Source organism: Gorilla gorilla, chromosome 7, assembly GCF_029281585.2.
Source record: "Gorilla gorilla gorilla isolate KB3781 chromosome 7, NHGRI_mGorGor1-v2.1_pri, whole genome shotgun sequence".
In the NCBI taxonomy this organism is placed as follows: domain Eukaryota; kingdom Metazoa; phylum Chordata; class Mammalia; order Primates; family Hominidae; genus Gorilla; species Gorilla gorilla.
The window spans coordinates 41788213-41806519 of record NC_073231.2 but is presented as its reverse complement, the minus strand read 5'-3'; the positions used below and the strand labels follow the sequence as shown (position 1 = coordinate 41806519).

The 18307-nt window shown below is 35.0% G+C and overlaps 1 protein-coding gene across 3 annotated transcripts in view; it reads left to right on the top strand.

Annotated features, from left to right (window-relative positions):
- PKIA (cAMP-dependent protein kinase inhibitor alpha) overlaps nucleotides 1-18307 on the top strand; it is an 87017-nt gene that overhangs the window by 42373 nt on the left and 26337 nt on the right. For 2 of the 3 annotated variants that reach the window (XM_004047175.5, XM_063709202.1), the window contains exon 2: nucleotides 14160-14288. The exons of the other annotated variant lie outside the window; for it this stretch is intronic. The gene's annotated coding sequence lies outside the window, so the exon portion shown is untranslated. The remainder of the gene's footprint in view (nucleotides 1-14159; nucleotides 14289-18307) is intronic. 3 annotated transcript variants of the gene reach the window in all.

Genomic DNA, 18307 nt, shown 5'->3' with positions numbered 1-18307 from the left:
CATGTGGGAATTCTGGGAGATACAATTTAAGTTGAGATTTGGTGGGGACACAGCCAAACCATATTAATAATCAACAAATGTTCACGTATTTCCTTTACATCAGGTGGAGTAAAAGAACAGGTGTGTGAAAGAAACAGAATCAATCATTAAGCAATACTTAAACCAGTGCAGATTAGTTTTAATGTAAATGTTATAATAATAATGCTAGTCAGCAGTTACTGGATATTCATATTATGTTAGAAACTGTGCATTTAATACATTATGGGTTTGTTTGTTTGCTTGTTTGTTTTGAGACGGAGCCTTGCTCTGTTGCCCAGGCTAGAGTGCAATGGCGCCATCTCGGCTCACTGCAACCTCCGCCTCCTGGGTTCCAGCGATTCTCCTGCCTCAGCCTCCCGAGTAGCTGGAATAACAGGCATGCGCCACAACGCCTGGCTAATATTTGTATTTTTAGTAGAGACAGGGTTTCACCATGTTGGCCAGGGTGGTCTCAAACTCCTGACCTCAGGTGATCCACCCGCCTCGGCCTCCCAAAGTGCTAGGATTACAGGCATGAGCCACCGTGCCCAGCCCTTTATGGGTATTTTTAAAGTTAAATCTCACATATATACTACCGACTGTAAGAAGTAGCTAAGGTGATCAAAACATCAACATGATCAGGTGTCAGCAATTAAGTGGAAAGGGGTTCCTGGGGGATGGTTTTGACCAAGACATTAAGGAGAGAAGGGATGGGCAGTGGTGGGAAGACTGAGAAGCTATTTATAGCAGGGAGATAGCACTAAACATGCATTGCTTGCTTAAGAACTGTGGACCCTGATAACCTAAAAAGTGTGGTTTTGATGAAAACTGAAGAGTTATACCTTTATGCAGTTAAAAAAAAATAGACTGGTATCTATCCATCCCTTCATGTTTGAACATAACTTAACTGGTTTGGAGATGTGTTGAAATGACTGATCTCAAGTTCTCTTTCAAATCTGATCTAAATGTCTGTGTGATGGAGATAGAGGCTATGGAGCTGCTTTCCCGAGCTCATAGATACAGCCCCCTCACTTTCGCCAGTGTTTTACATTCTGGCAAACCAGCATAGTTCTTTTTATCTGTAGTTATTGTACATCTAGTTGAGAAAACCCAATTTGATCTATTTATACCAAAGTACAAATGAAATCTGAATTCATCTGATTAGTTCTTCTGTAAAATTGTGTTCATTTCTATCACATATGTTGTAACATAAAGATTTTTGGTGATATCCTAGTCCCAAAGTGATAACCTAGTCCCAAAGTGATAACCTAGATCATCTGACTCTACATTCTCCATAGGAATAAATCATACGAATCTCTCTGAAGTAATGTTATAATTAATTACTAAAGGTAATTTATAATTATATATATGCTACTTTCATGCATATTTGATATCATTCCGACTTTCACTATTCATTTATCATGTTTGCAAGCCTTTTGTTAAAAACAGCTGGTACACAAATCATTTCCTGATTGCCACATCTGGAACCCTGATTATATTTGCATTTCACAGTCGTTAGCCTTTAAAACTAGAGCAGAATCTGGGAATTTGCAGACAAAACAGTGCTTCCTTCTGGCAGTTGCATAAAAAGACATTTTTAAATCTGCATTTCTGTTTAAAGAAAACTGATTTATTTTCATTCTAAATTTATATGACACTTTCTTTAAACTAATCATAAAATGTAAATTAGGTTAACTCTAAGCTTTTTCCCCACCAGAACAAATGACAGTAACATTTTGTACAAAAAGAAAATGTTTTTCTATTCACACCTTGAATCATTACTCTCCCTGTCTTTGAAAGTTAATTCTGATTAAGATGTACTGGTAGCTCATTGAAATCTTTGACAAAGCCAGCTTAGCTATTCTCTTGAGTAATGATTTACCTTACATTAAAATATCTTAAACATATGAACATTAATAACTAAAGTGATGAATATTACTAATATTGGGACTCAATTCATCAAGGAGAATACTTTGGGGAAGCAGATGGACTGTGAAGGGACAGGGATAATTTTTAACTATGGCCTTGATATTTAGACCAATGGCCAAGGAAAACCATGAAGAACATGAGAATGGGCTTCATTCATGTCAAGGAAGCAGAGTATTTGCTGATGGCTTAACATTTACTGGGCATATCCTAACAGGATAGCCTGAAAAGATATATAACATTTTATCTGAGTCATTTAATTTAACCACATCCCTCTGTGTTACTGTTATCTCTATTGGTAGATAGAAACCAGGCTCAGGAAGATTGAGAATGTTACCTAATTCTAGTAAGCTGCAAAACCTAAACTGATTTAATTCCAGAGCAAAGATCTTTCTACCTTATCAGCATGGGTCTTTACCTCTTTGAGAATATATGAGCTCTATGAGCCTTCTTCCAGAAAAATCCATAAATAAACAACATGAGACGTGGTATATCAGTACAAATCTCACTAAATGATTAGTGTGTTTGGACTTGCATCTCCTGGTAGATCTTTTGCGAATTTGCCTTCTTCTGAGATAGTGGGCTTTAAGTATTTTTTCTGAAGACACTCCCAAATTATACATATAAGAAACTATTTTCCTTTCAGGCTAAAGATAAATTAAACTGTATTTAACTACATATAGGTGCCACTGTTGGTCTAACACTCTACATATACCAGGATACAAGCTAAGATGGGTTCAAAAACTGTCCATTATACTGTAATTTGTTTCTGATATTGTGACATAGATATAATTTAATCAATTATAAGACAAGAAAAAAGAAAGAAATGCTCCTTCTTCCTCCTCAACATCATGTAATTAGCCTACCCCACTGCTCTAGGCTAGGCCAAGTTTTTTTGTTTTTTTTTTTCTCCTAGTACAGGTAGCATATTTTAGTAACTCTGTCACAATCTTCTCCACTTCAAGTACATCTCACATAAATCTAGCCTGTCCCACAAAGTTTGTGCCAGGCAGTCTTAGGGTCAGTTGTACCCACGTATGTATAATTTTGAACTTCTCAAGTAGGGCCATTGTAGTCAGTAGAGCACAGTGGTTGGTGCTGATGTCAAACTTTCTGAGTCCAAATACTGCTTCCATCTCTGACTAGCTATGTAACCTTAGATAAATCACTTAATGTTTTGAAAAGCATCTGTTTTCTCAGGAAAAGAGGATAATAAATACACCTACCTCACAGGGTTAATGTGTAAATTCATGTAACATGGGATAATGCACGTTAAGCATTGCACAGTACCTGCCTCTTGTTAGTAATAGCTGCTCTATTATTAATTATCCTCCTTGTATCCCCATTCTCAGCTCCCTTCTAACATATAATAGTTCTTCAGCAAATATTTACTGGCTTGAATTAGTTCTAAAACTTAGGCAATGCACCAACAGCAGAGTAATCGCCCTTAACCATCACTTCTCCCACTGAAAGGGAGAATAGACAGAAGCCAACTATCTACCCTTTTTCTACATAAAACCTCTTATCGAGCCTCCAGTTAATAAAGTAATAGTTCTGAAACCCCCAAAAATATTAGCAATTGTTGAAATCATGCTAGTTTGAAAATAGTTGAGTTTTCCTAACAAAATATGTCTCAGGATCCCAGGGTCACCAAGCTTATATTAATATAGTCTAGTTGGTACTAATGGTAATAATCAGTGAACTAGTCATTTTTGAGCTTCTTGGGCTCTTAAAAAATTTGTTATCATTAAGCCCACACTTCATAGAGTCACAGCTATTTTATTTTTATAGGAGACTCAACAGTCAAAGTAATCTCTTTAAAACCACAAAGCATATGATATATTTGTCCTGCTTAAAACTTCTAATGGTTATCTAGTGCAAAGACACTAAAACATAAACCACTTAATAAGACTTATAGGCCTCAAGTGCTCTGGCCCCCTTCAGTATCTCTTCCAGACCTTCATGGGTTCCAGGCATGTTTGCCTTTTTCAAGTCCTGGGATGCAGCAAGCTTGTAGCTATCATGTGGCTTTGCATTTACTGATCCTTCTGCTTAGATCAGTTTTCCTCTAATCATTTCAGTGTCATTTCAGATGCCAACTCTACTACCTTGGCCAGAGAGACCAGCCTACTCTGTGTCTGTCTATCCCATTAACCAGTTTCACTTGTCAATTTGTTTACTTATGTACTCTACCACCCTCCCCCACCCCACTCCCAACAACTAGGGCATTTGCTTAAGAGCAAGGACTTTGTGTTCATTCACCACCAAATCTTCCAAGGCTTTCAACAGAGACTGGTATCTGGTAGATGCTCAGGAAATGAGTGTTGAATTAATGAATGAATATGTGAAGGAATGAAAAAAAATGAGAGACACTATGACAAAAATATTTCTCTTTTGAAAGAACAATGTAACAAGGAAAAAATCTTCATTCAATTAAAATCAATCATACATCGTTACTAACATCACTTAGTAATTCACATGCAATACGAAATTTTTCTCTACTTTCTGGTTCTATCCATGTAATTAATTAAATTTTGCTGACTCTAAGACCAATCTGTGAGACATTATTTAACTTCCTTACTCTAAAATTTCAGCATTAACTTGGCAAGAGGCATCATCAATTAGTGGTCATCTGATCTTGCATAAATTATAATTAACCTTTCAATGCCTCAGTTTTCTCATTTGTAGTGTGGGAATTATACAAGATGTATAAGTTTATAAGAATAATCACATTAATAAAGCTCTTAGAATAGTGTCTTGCATCTGCCAAACAATATAGAAGTCTTGACTACTGTTACTAGTATTATTATTATGAGAATTAAGTGTGGAGAATAATCCTTCATACAGTTGTATATTCCACTGAATGTAAATGGAACTAACAAAATATTTAGAAATCAGATTAAAGGTGGGGTGGTAAAATATACCAAGGTAGAAGATTATGAGGGTATAAAAGCATAACAGTATTTTTGTCTTTTGTTTTACTTTATTTTTAAAAGAAGGAAAGAGTCTAGAAATAAAAAGACAAAAACTCTCCATTGGCTGTGGTGATATGGAGATCACTGGTGTCCTTCATAAGTGAAATTTCAGAGCAGTGGTCAAAGGTGTTGGAGTGAGGGAAGCCAGAAGAAAGTAAACTATCGAGTAAATAGGACATGAGGTGTGGAAAAAAAATCTATAAAGATAACAATTTTGAGAAGGACAGATGTGAATGAGACAAAGAAGATATTGGATGACCAAGGAAGGTTTCATGTTGCATATATACTTTTTACTATTTTAAATAGGAGTTAGTGGTCTAGAATATGTTTGAATTTTTATGGAATAATCTATAAGGAGTAGGTCGGCTGTGGAAGACTCAGTGCTGTGAAGTTCTTGATCAGATGAGAGAAAATGGAATAACCACTACATACAGTGTGAATGGCCTTTCACATTAACTCTAACAAAAAGGGAATACGAAGATCACTGAAGATGCTAATGGATAAATGGATTTGACAGTGGGCCATTTACTGGCTTCTATTTTCTTAATGAGATATAAAGCAACACATCAGCTGAGAGAGGGAAGTAAAGAAGAAAGATGGGAATTTGAGGAGAGTGGGGAAGCCTTATTTAAAAAAAAAGAAAAAAGAAAAAAAAGAATGGCCCTTAAGTAGAATGAGAAAGAATTTACTGGTTAGTCAGAGCAGTATTCCCAGTCTTGGAAGCCCGTTTGTGGTTGGTGTTTATTAATTTATTGGAATACAGATGTGCCCTGTCATGTGATTTTTCTCCAGTTACCTAGGAATAAGTTATGAAGAGGCAGAAAAGAGTGAGAGAAGACAATTAAGAGAAAATACAATTAGTATTTTAAATATATATGTGATGTTCAACTTTAATAGTTATCAAAAAATTTAAAGAAATGGAACGTGAGGGTCCAGTTTATTAATTTATCAAAATCAGTAATCACATATCACAATATCTTATTTTGGTAACGTACTTCATCTAATTTGGTTCAACAACTTGAAAAGTAATTTGGCAATGTCTAGTAAGATAAAAGTGGTCATAGCTTTTTACCCATTAATTTTAATTCTGGAAATTTACTAAAATAATTTATATTTAGAAAATCATTATATAAAGGTGTTCATTGTCCTGTCATGTGTAATAACAAAAAAATGGAAACAGATTTAATTTCAACAATAAGAAAATGATTGAGTAAAGCAAATTATATCCAATTAGTAGAAAATTACAGTCATTAAAATCATAGTTATGAGACTATCTAGCAAAAAGAATAATGCTTACTGAAGAGAGCTGATTTCAAATTTGTCAGCCTTGTGACAACTATGTAAACATATGACTATTTATTAAAAATCAAACAAAAATAAAAATTTAAAAGCTCTTCAACAGTAATGGGAATTTTTCCTTTTGTTTAAAATATTTTTAGTATGGTTCTTTTTTATAATTTTGTTCTTTAAGAAGAATGTTAAAGGAGATTTTTTTGGCCCCCCTTTAAAGACTCTCTGATTATTACATCTTACATTTTCAAATAAATAATTATTTTACCAGAAAAGATCAGACTTGACTGATTATACTTCCACATTATTTGGCAGAAAAATAAGAAATATCACTTATAATTGTTTTTAGAAAAAATTTCAAGATTTTTTTTTCTTTTTTGCTGTATTTTTCCTGGAATAGAGATTAAGCAAACTGCCTAAAATTCTAGTCATTATTTTTCATTATTTTTGTTTTTATTCATTATTCTGCCGTTCACAGGAACAGTAATGAATCTGCAGGTTGCATCCGCCAATTTCTTGTCTCTTATCCACATGATGAAGCCATGCTGATATGAACACATCCACTATTTTAAAAACTCTTCAGTTATTGAATTATAATTTGGTCTTCTGTTATAAGGATTTTATGTAAGTGTAAAATTTGGACTCAACTTCTGGAAGCCTTTTGTCTTCTTAGTCTAAACCTGAAAGATCCTTAATATTCACCCATATGACGAATAATTATTTGCATAGTTAGAAGCTCCTAAATTATTTATTAAGGATACCTGGCAGTGCTCTTGCTATTTCTCAGTAGCCCTTTATTGAAGCGTCTCTCTCCCTCTTTCTCTTGTACCTACATACACAACCCTAAAGTAATTAGGGTTTTTTTTTTTATGAGGATTGCCAGTATAATGTTTATAGTTTCTTTTACAGGGCCAGATACAAAGCAGGCACTCATTGCATTGTTAGTAATGTTATCACTTTTCTGTTATTATTTAGGTCTTCATTTTCCTGACTGTGAGTTTCCATAAGGAAATACAATTTCCACTACACAGAGTAACAACTGTTATCTGGAGAGATTTTAATTGAGTTCATTACTCAAAAAAAAACCCCAAAACCAACAGATCAGTTGTCTGCCTTTTGTGTTTGCCTTACACCAGTGTTCAATAAAGATTTAATTATTTAATAAGTTCTACTTTTCAAGAAAGTAGAACAAATTGATATGGTAAAAGAGATGAGAAAACTGTCCATGGAAAAAAATGATCAACTCACTTATGTGCTGAAAGCCCACCTTAGGAGAACTGCTGTTTTGAAAAACACAAAGGAAAAGTGTAAAAATGTATTGAGTAAGTTATAGTAATTATTTTTAAGAGCTAAGCACAAAATTTCCTGTTGATTTACGTATTTGGTACCAACAAAAATCATACGGAATTAGTCATATTAAGATAGAAAGTTGAGCTACAAATTCATAGTCTAATTTATGAAACATGTCTTTGTTGGCTGTTAAGTAAGATGGTGAGTGATCTCTGAGTAGCAGAAGGCAAAGAGAAAAATAGCCTTTTTTACATTATATTATACTTCTGGGTAAAATGTTTCATAAATCTAGCTACAAAGCTATATGTTCTATAGCTTTTAGGTAGCTGCTGTTTCAAAGATTTCCCCTGTGGAGATTAGATTTTGCCAAGGAAGGGATTTGTAAAAGTAATACAAATGCCAGTATCATTGGCAACCACGTGTGCCAGCAAAGTGAGCCTCCAATTCAAATTGATGAGCATACTATCCTGTAGTATCATTTCCTTGTGAGTTTTCTGTTTTGGAAAAGGTGGGTAGAAAATGTATTTTAAAAAGGCTTTATAGGCAGAAATAATAATACATCATTTTGAAAACATAAAATACTTTAGCTAAAGTTATTACAGCATCTTACATTAATATTTCAGCGTACATTAGACATTGCCTACAACCAATGTTTATGATAATCACTGCCCTCTGAAGTGGAATCATGCCCGTGGCAAACAATAATCTTAAAGAAGATTAAACATCGAAAAGACATTTAGCATTTAAAGATAGTTTGCTTTGATTTATTCAGTGAGTTCTTCCAAAAACATGTTACCAGGAATTATTGCTTATTGAATTGGAATTACCAACCATTTTAGAGTTATTTAGTTTTTTTCTTCTACATCAATATCAGTAAGCTAAAGCAAACTCAAATATTTATTGGGGACTGCAGAAACACAACCATAAAACAAGAAAACACTTGACTTTTTAAATAGACTTTATATTTTAAAACAGTTTTAATTCAGAAAATTTGAAAGTATAGTATAGAGATTTCTCATATATACTATACCCATTTTTCTCTATTATTAACAACTTATATTAGTATGTTACATTTGTTTCAATTAATGAACAAATATTAATATATTATCATTAACTGAAGTTCATACTTTCATCATGGTTCCTAGATTTTTACCTTATCATGTCACATTTGTGTTCCAAGATTCCATCAGGATACTGTATTACATTTAGTTGTCATGTTTTCTTAGGCTCCCCTTAGTTGTGACAATTTCTCATACTTTCCTTATTTTTGAAGACCTTGACAATTTTGGATAATACCGGTCAGGTATTTTGTACGATGCCCCACTGCTAAAATGTGTCTTATGCTTTTCTCAAGATTGGGAGTGTGCTTTTGAGGAAGACCACAGAGATAAAGGGCAATTTCGTCAAGATGACTTATCACTGCTGATGTCAACCTTGATCACCTGGCTGAGATAGTCGTCATCAGGTTTATTCACTCTTTCTTTCTCTTTCTGTATTATACTCTGGAAGGAAATCACTACGCTCAGCCGACAATAAGAAGCAGAGAGTTATACTCCGCCTTCTTTGGGTTGAATAGCTACAGAAGCTATTTGGAAGTTTTCTGCACTGGAGACTTATCTATCCCCCAGCCATTTATTTATTTAATCACTTGTTTACACCAGTAAGAATCTGTGGACATTAATTTTATACTTGGGATTATATACCACTTTATTTTGTTGCTCAAATCGTTCCATCTTAACCATTATGAACTCTTTCAATTGTTCCCGGGCTCAATAATTGTAGGTTTTAAAAAATCACTTCCTTAATTTCTCACACTACAAGATGGTCTACTTCCATCTTTTATATTTCTTGCCCTGGTTCTAGAATTGGTCCTTTCTCCAGGAAGCTCTAGTTCCTTTACTGGGGAGTGGTATTAGCACCAAGATCTGGGTGCTATATTTGCTCATTGTTACTGGGGTGTCATTGTTTCTAGGTTGTCTTAGCTGACTGAGTGAAGAGATATGTGTATGTATACTAACAATGTGTATACACATATCTATAATTTCTTATGTATGTTGCTATGCATATGTACATTAAGCTAAGGATGAGTTTATATTAATGTCTCCAACCCTAATCTATTACCTCATGAATCAGTCTAGCCTTCCTTATCTACAAATTTCACCTTCAACAGAACACTTGACTTCTGCAAGTGTGAAAATCAAATCGTAATAACCTTGTGAACTCTTAGGAAGCCATTTGTCTAGCAGAATAATTCCTAAAGGGCATGGTGTATATAGTCAAACTTCAATTTATAGCCAGCAGCACTTTTTAACATTAATAGACCACCATAATTCTGGTTCTGATAAGATGGAGTAGCTGCATTTCTCCCAGATATTTTCACTTTCCACTAAAACCATGAAATGAATACAATAAATAAGCATAGGAGGCACGAAATAGTGAAAACTGGAAGGCAGACTTACTTTGGGACTTAAGAAATGACGTGGCAATGAGTTCCCTGTTTTCTTTTTGCCTCCCACATAGCTCAGACAGGGCACCACAGGAGCCTCCAATCCATAACCACCAACAGACACAGACAAAAAAAGCTCCAAGAAAACTCTGTGCTTCTTAGCCAAAGTATAAGAAAAGAGATTTCTAACAACAGAAAACCTTTCTGGCAGTATGTACACCTCTCCAGTAAAACACTAATGAAACCATAGGTCATGGTTACAGCCATGATCCATGACTTTTGTTTCAGAGGGACCAGGTAAGGAGTTGATCATGCATACCACCCTACACTTGCCCTTCACAAGCAGGCAGCACTGTGGTTCCCCCACCAGAGTTGTTGCAGTGTGGTTCAATGGAGAGCTGAGCCTCCACCCCACCCATCAGGAAGGAGACTTAAGGAGATCATGCCAGACAGAGCTAATTACAAATGGACTCCCTGCACACAGCCATGGGGTCCAGTGGGGAGCTAAGCCCCCACCTCTACTTGCCATCAGCAACAGGATGTTGCAAGTTGGGTATAGGAGGCACTGTACTTTCCTTCAAAACCTGGGGTCAGGGGAGACCAGTGAGGAACTAAGCCTCTACACACACCTAACACCAATAGGATAGAATTAAGGTAGTGTAAAGAAAGAGAGTTGACACTTCATTTCCCTCTGCCTTGGTTCAGGGGGCCTGTTAGAGTGCTGAGCCTCCATTCCCATTTGAAGGCAACAACATGGTATGAGTGGTCCCATTCTCCTTGGGAAGGTGTCAGCAAGGCCAAAGGCGGAGCTAAACTTCTACCTCATCTGTCTGCAGTAAGGCCATGTGAGTCAGCGTCCCTCTGTTGCCAGTATGGTGTCAGCAAGGCCCAGTGGAACCTGTATATTCCCACCCTTTTAGCTTTCTTGCTACACCCCAATATAGGGGAGCTTCCTTCTAAAAATAATAAGTTAAAATAAGATCCAGAGTCATATAATACTCATAATGTTCACAATACAATTGAAAACTACCAATTATACCAAGAACCAGGTAATCACAAAATAAATGAAAAAAAATTATAGTCAGCACACACTAAAACTGAGATAAATCAGTTGTTGAAATTATGTGACAGGGATTTTAAATAAGATATCACATAAATGTTTCAAAAAGCAATTATGTATTTCTTAAAATAAATGAAAAAATAGAAAGTATAAGCAACAAAATAGATCTTATAAAATAAAAACCAAGTGAAAATGATAGAGCTGACAAATACAACAACCAAAATAAAAACCTTTGTTGGGCAGGCTCAAGAGTAGAGCAGAGATGACAAAGCATAGGATCAGTGACCTCAAGAACAGATTAATAGAATTTACCAAATAGATAAATAGAATTTACCAAACTTGAAAAACAGAGAGTAAAACATAGGCTTAGTGAAGAAGTGGGTAGGAACTCAGGAACCTGTGGAACAAAAAATAAAAAGCTAACATCCATATCATCAAACTCCCAGAATGAAAACAGACAGCCAGTGAGACGGAAAAATTATCTGAAGAAATAATGACAGAGCAGTTCCCCAAACTGGCAAAAGACATAAATGTACAGATTTAAGAACCTAAGCAAAATTCAAATAGGGTAGACACAAAGATATTCATGCCGAGGCACATCATAATTGAACTTCTGAAACATAAAGAGAAAGGAAAAAAGTCTGAAAAGCAGATAGAGAGAAACAATGCATTACTTACAGAGAAACACCAATTCAAATGACAGCAGATTTTGGATCTGAAACTATGGATGTCAGAAGTATTGGCATAACATTCTTCGAGTACTGAAAGCAAACAACTGCCATGCATGAACTTCATATCCAGTTGCTTCTTTGGCTTATATTAATGAACTATTAACTAAACTTTCTGTGTCTAGGATTGCAACTACCCTTCTCCAACAATCAAGTCCCAGTATTTCCAAAGTGACCTTTCTAAAACAAACAAATATCTGATCATGTTATGCAAATAAACCTTTCTGTCTTCTTTTCTTCTAACTTGAACTTTTCTGCTAAAAATCATTCAATGGCTTTCCATCTTCCTTACAATTAAATTCCACACTCTTTCATACATACACAAACCATTCTTTATCTGGCTGCTACCATGCTCTCTGTTGTCTTCTTTTTTTACACCCCTCTAAGCACTCTTTATACCAGTTGTATATGGCATTTCTTTCTGTTCTGTTCCTTAACCATTCTTTTTCTTTCTACTGTGAATTTGTCTTCTCTTTGACTCAAAAATTTACCTCTCCTTCACATTACACATCCATCTCCAGTATTGCCTTCTACAGGAAGACCTGCTAATATTTCTCACTTATTATTGGTCCACAGAATGAATTAAGACTGCTCTCTCTTCCATTACACTATGTAATAATTTGTACTATCTGGATGCCCCAATAAAGTAAATTCTTGATGGTAAGATAATGATTTTAATAAAGGTTACACTGAAGTCTAGCTTAATCCTTGGTATACATTAGGTGTTCAGTGAGTGTTAAATGAGTAATGAATGAATGGTCAACTTGAAATCTTAATTTTTCCTTTTTTTTTTTAACTAGGACTGTATCAAAGATACAAAGTTTTCCAGGAGATTAGACACTTAGGACCTTTAATTTGATTTAATAGGGGACATTGTTATCAACGCATTAGTACTTAATTACCTCAAAAGAAAACTGTCAACCCAGGAACTAAAGTTTATCCATTTGGACTTACAAGATAACCTTTAATACCCCGCTACCACTGTATCCGATGCTGTCAGAGGCCCACCTACATCTCCCCCTACACTCAGCATTTCAGTGCATACTGATAGAATTGTGCTGTCACCTGCAAATACCTCTTTAGGGCAGGCCAGAAGTGTGCAGGAGATAACATATCTGGTTGAAACTTTCAATCCATGACAGAGGGGATATGGGATATAAATACTTCGACTTTCTCACCCACTGGTGGGGATAACCCTGAGGAATGTTCTTCAGGGTTCCACAGGACTCCTCTGAGGGACTTGTAACAGTTCCCCCCAAGAGTAACCTGTTCAGTGCTGTGCCTCTCTTGGCTTTCTTTCATGCCTCTATTCTCAATTCCCACTCTACTCCTGAGTTTCCTTGCTCACTTTCCAGGAACAGTTTGAATTCAAATTCTTCTCTCAGGCTCCGCTTCTGAGGGAAATCAGTCTAAGACAATCCCAAATCACTTCTAGTCTCCTAATAGGCCAATGTTCCTTTCAGGGTCATCACTGGTACAGATGCTGAGGGCTGGCTCATTGTCTGTCGCTCCTAGATTCTAACGTTCTCAAACAGATAGAAAAGAGTATGACATTAAAGTTAGAAAAAAGGTATATGAGAATGGCCAATAAGTGGAGGGAAAGAGAGATCATGTCATTTGTTTTCCATAAATGATGAATGATAGTATAGAATTTGTGAACAGGTGGTCTATAACAGGTATGAGTATAATTTGAGAAGACTACTCCTTAGTCACCCAGAATTCTGCTATTATTGTTTCAAAATCACAGTGTTGGAACCTTTTTGCATAATTTGCTTCACTTTGACCTAATATCCATCTTTCTAAATCTGTCCATCTTTCTAAATCTCTAAGTAGTAGCCAACAGATTTATTCTCTCCCTCCATCTCATCACAAGAAAAGCCAAACACACACACACACACACACACACATTTTGTGTGTGACAAAGCTTGAACAGACATTAAAAGTCTCTGTAAATATCCTTCAACAAATTCCAATGTTTATGAAGAACTAAGTTTAGTCAAATTAATTTTTTGAAGATCTAAGTGAAGATAGAAGAGAAATCTAGATGAAGACTGAAGAACCAAAGTGAATATTAAAGAAAAGACAGAAAACTTGCCCTTTTTGCCCTCTAAATCACTGACTAGTAGTCAACAGATTTCTTTCCCCACCACCCCATCACAAAAAAAGCTGCACACACACACACACACACAATTAATTAACAAAGGCTAACCAGGCCTCTTTTGAAGACTGCTTGACTTGAAATCCCAAAATTCAACCTATACTCTCATCACGTGTTTGTGTTGTGAGAATTCATACTCATAACCATGAAAGTTCCTGAAGTTATGATACTGTTCAAACAACGGATGCTTCAACATTTGCTTAAAATTTTTAAAAATGAAACTTATATGTACAGATAATTTCCCTTTCTCTTGCTATCTCCATTTCAGTTTCCTGACTTTCTGAGAAGCCCTGGTTTCCCCAAAGAAGTGATTTCTGATAGAAATCTGAAGGTCACCTCCAAGAAAAAAGAGATCTAGTGTAGTCAATGAATTAAAGACAAGAAGGTTTCCAATCAGGTAGGAACACTAATTCTCAAACATTTAATTACCTTAAATATGTATGGTAATTAAAATTAAAATAAGTATGCTGAGAACTGGTTATGGTGTGACTGTCTGAAAAAATAAGTATCTAACCTACCCTACAAGGAACCTGTTCACAATCCCCTTGGAGGTTGTGATGTTTATCAGACAAAACCCTGGAGGGAAACTCATACAATAACAGCATGATGCTTTTTTCTATTTTTAGCTTGTTGTTACTAAGTACACTTAGTGAGCTCCATGCCTGTGGTTTAATCCCAGGAGGTTAGGCCTGTGGAGCAGCAGATTAACCCTTTCAGTATTTTCTTTTAAAACAAATCATTTTCGTAGGTTGTCTCCGTGACCCTCTATGAAGGTCACGAAAATTATGGGTCATGATGGCATTTAGTTCTTTAAGAGGAACAGTCCTAATGAATGATGTAAGGAAGTTGTTTTGGTTCCTATGGGGCACTTCTCATCTTGGTCTTGGGACAATCAAAGTGAGCACGTATAGAGAGTTGAAAGGGAGGTGAATGGAGCATGTGAAAGGGGAGCTCTGTTTTCATTTATCTATGCACGTCAGCATCCCACTGAGAATTTTCTTTTCATTTGCAATTTAAGACCAAAATTTGGGGCAAAAGGACATCCCATTTTATGGAAAGAAAAGAAAAAAACAGCAGTAACATCATAATAAGTGGCTCATCTTCTCATTTGCAGTTATATTAATATATACTTATTAATATATATATTTAGCACAGCACTTGATCCCTAGTCAGTACTCAAAATGAAGACACATACTGAATAATGGATGAATGAAGAGAAAAAGTTTGTCCTTGGATTGCTTTGTGTGTTGGCTTCTGTAGTCTCAGAACCCAGTACTATAACTAACACAGAAAATGTGGGCCATAAATCTTTTTGAATTAATGAGTAAGTCCCCATGATTCTAAGGACAATTATAAGACCAACACAAAACACATATTTGCCAAGGTCTGTGACAGAAGTATCTGTGACATGAAAGCCTGAATCTGAGTCTGCTGATATAGCTGACAATTTATCTAGTTCTGAGACTGCTTTTTAATAATTTACATATTATCCTTTACATTTAGGCATAGTACCTTCATTAGATGTACTATTCAATGATTAGCGCTTGGGGAGAAAATCCATCAGATAAATTTCTTAACTATATTACTTGCAAATTTTTCTTTTCTTCAGATTTATAACTGATACAGTAATTGTACATATTTATGGGGTATAGTGTGATGTTTAATGCATATATACATTGTATAATGATCAAATCAGGGTAATTGGTATATCCATCATTTTAAGCATTTATTATTTCTTTGTGGGGATAACATTCAAAATCTTCTCTTCTAGCTATGTTGAAATATACAATACATTGCTTTTTGCTATAGTCACCTTACTGTAAAACATATTTGTTAAAGCATTTTTATAATGACACAGTTAAGGGCAATTTCAGAATCACTGGCTGCTAAAATTGTTATTTATACTTTTCCATGGGTAGTACAGCTGCAGCAGCTATTTCTCTATATTCTGCTGTTGCTATCTGCTGCATTTCCAAGAGAGAACAAAATCCATTTCATTAAAGAAGGAAATGTAAAATTTAGCATAATCCAGTTACCACAAAGCCAAAACACTCACACACACTCTCCCAGGTGTGAAAGTGAACTAGTGATCTAAAATAGCACACTGAAACTGGTTTCAAAATAAGAGGACATTTACTCATATTTGATTATTTGATTATTTTATCAATTATGATATTCAGATATACTTCTAATAACAATTTTGAATTGCTAGATGGAGCATTCACTATGCACAATTTTTGTCTTTGTATGTACTTATCAATACGCTATAAGATTGTCTCCCACACCTTATTCTTTTCCTGCATTCTCTTGGGAACAGGAGATGTAGCTATCAGTTTTTTTTTTAATTTCTACACAGCCAAAAGACTAGTATCACTTAAATAAAGACAGAAAATTGCCCCAAAGTAGGGAGCTTCATTAGGTAGCATAAAGTTCTCATGTGAGAAAGGAAGAATTTCTTTTCTTAGCTGAAAGGTCTCTAAGTACAAAATTTTCATAAATAAATGTATCTGTGGTTTTGGATTAGATCTCCTTCTCCACAATTAATGTCTAAAGGTTATCTTCGGTAACCAGGAAATTTTTATTTTAAAAACATTATTATATAGTATTTGATACATGCAAAGTAATGCATGCAAATCTGTTATATGTAAGTTATGAAACATAATAAAAATAAGCTCTTGCAAACACACCACCAAAACTAAGAACTAGAATGAACGCTGCAGAATCTTTCTTTGTGCTTTTCTCTGGTTCTTTTTTTCTGTCATAAAAAGTGTAACTCTGCTCTTGGTTTCATATTAACATTCATTTAATTTTTATGTATTTTTTATTAAGTATGGGTTGTTTTGTGGTTTATAAAATTGGCATCATACTTTCTGTAACCGTGTTTGCTTTTTTTTCACTCAACATCATTATGTTTCTAAGATATCTATTTTGTTTCAGCTAGTGTTTATTCATTGTTATCACTGTATAATACAATGTTGTACAAATGTAAAAAATGTGTATATTATCCTGTTGATGTTATTTAAGTTGTTTTGGATCTATTATTAACAATGTTTTATGAGCATGTATTTTAATGCCTCCTATTATACACGTGCAAGATTTATCTTAACATGTGTAACCAAGATTAGAACTGCTGGGTCATTGGGAATTTGAATATTCAGCTTTAAAAGATAATGCCAAAATCTTTTTCAAAGTTACTCAAGTCAACTTTGAAACTCAAAGTAACTCAGTCAAGTTGCAGTCCTATGATTCTACAGCCTCACCAGTTAGATCAGCCAATCTAGTTAGTATAAAACCTCAATTGGTCTTTGTGCTAGTTTGCTAGGGCTGCCATAACAAAATACCACAGAGTCTATGGCTTCAGTAACAGACTTTATTTTTACACAGTTCTGGAGGTTAGAAGTCCAGAAAGGTGTTGGCAGGTTTAGTTTCTCCTGAGGCCTCTCTCCTTTACTTGAAGACTACTGCCTTCCTGCTATGTCATCGCATGGCTTTTTCACTGTTTGCACGCATCCCTGGAGTCTTTTTCTTCTTATAAGGAATCCAGTCATATTGGATTACAGCCTCATGTTTAAGACCTTATTTAACCTAAATGACTTCTTTAAAGGGCCTATCTCCAAATGCAGTCACACTGAGGACTCAGGCTTCAACATATGAATTTCTGGGAAACATAATTCAGTCTCTAATAGTTTTAGTTTGCGTTTCCCTAATTACCAATAGGTTGAAAATCTTTTCATCTGTTTAATAGTCACTATATTTCCTATTCTGGAAAATTCTGAAGAATATCTTATGTTCATTTTCTATTTATCTTTTCATACTTATTTCTCATTGTTATTTAAGTTCAATCAAGTTAAATAGGTTTTTGGAGCTTGAGCTTGTATCAACCATCTTGCTAATATTACCTGTTAATAAGAGTCGATTTTCTTAACAAAGAAGAATAAATGTAAAAAGTTTTTAAATGTTGTAGATCAACTCTGTTCCATAGAAGTTTCTGTGATAATGGGAATGCTGTCAGTGCTGTCTAACGCTGTATCCATTAGCCACGTGTTTTTTTGAAAAAATAGTTGTAAATAAAATAAAATTAAATTAAATTAAAATTTCAGCACCTGGGTCAAACTAGCCTGCATTTAAAGGGTTCAAAAGCCACATGTGGCTAATGAGTGAACTATGCAGCTTTAGGTGGTTAGACAATGGACCTCTGCAGTCCCAGGATTTTGTCTTTGACAGTGGCATAGTGAGATATTTTATGTAACAGTTATTCTGGCATTAAAAAGAAAAGTTAACTACCATTAGACCCAGCAATCACATTACTGGTTTTATATACCTAGAGGAATATAAATCATTCTATTATAAAGACACATGCATACAAATGTTCTTTGCAGCACCATTCACAATAGCAAAGACATGGAATCAACCTAA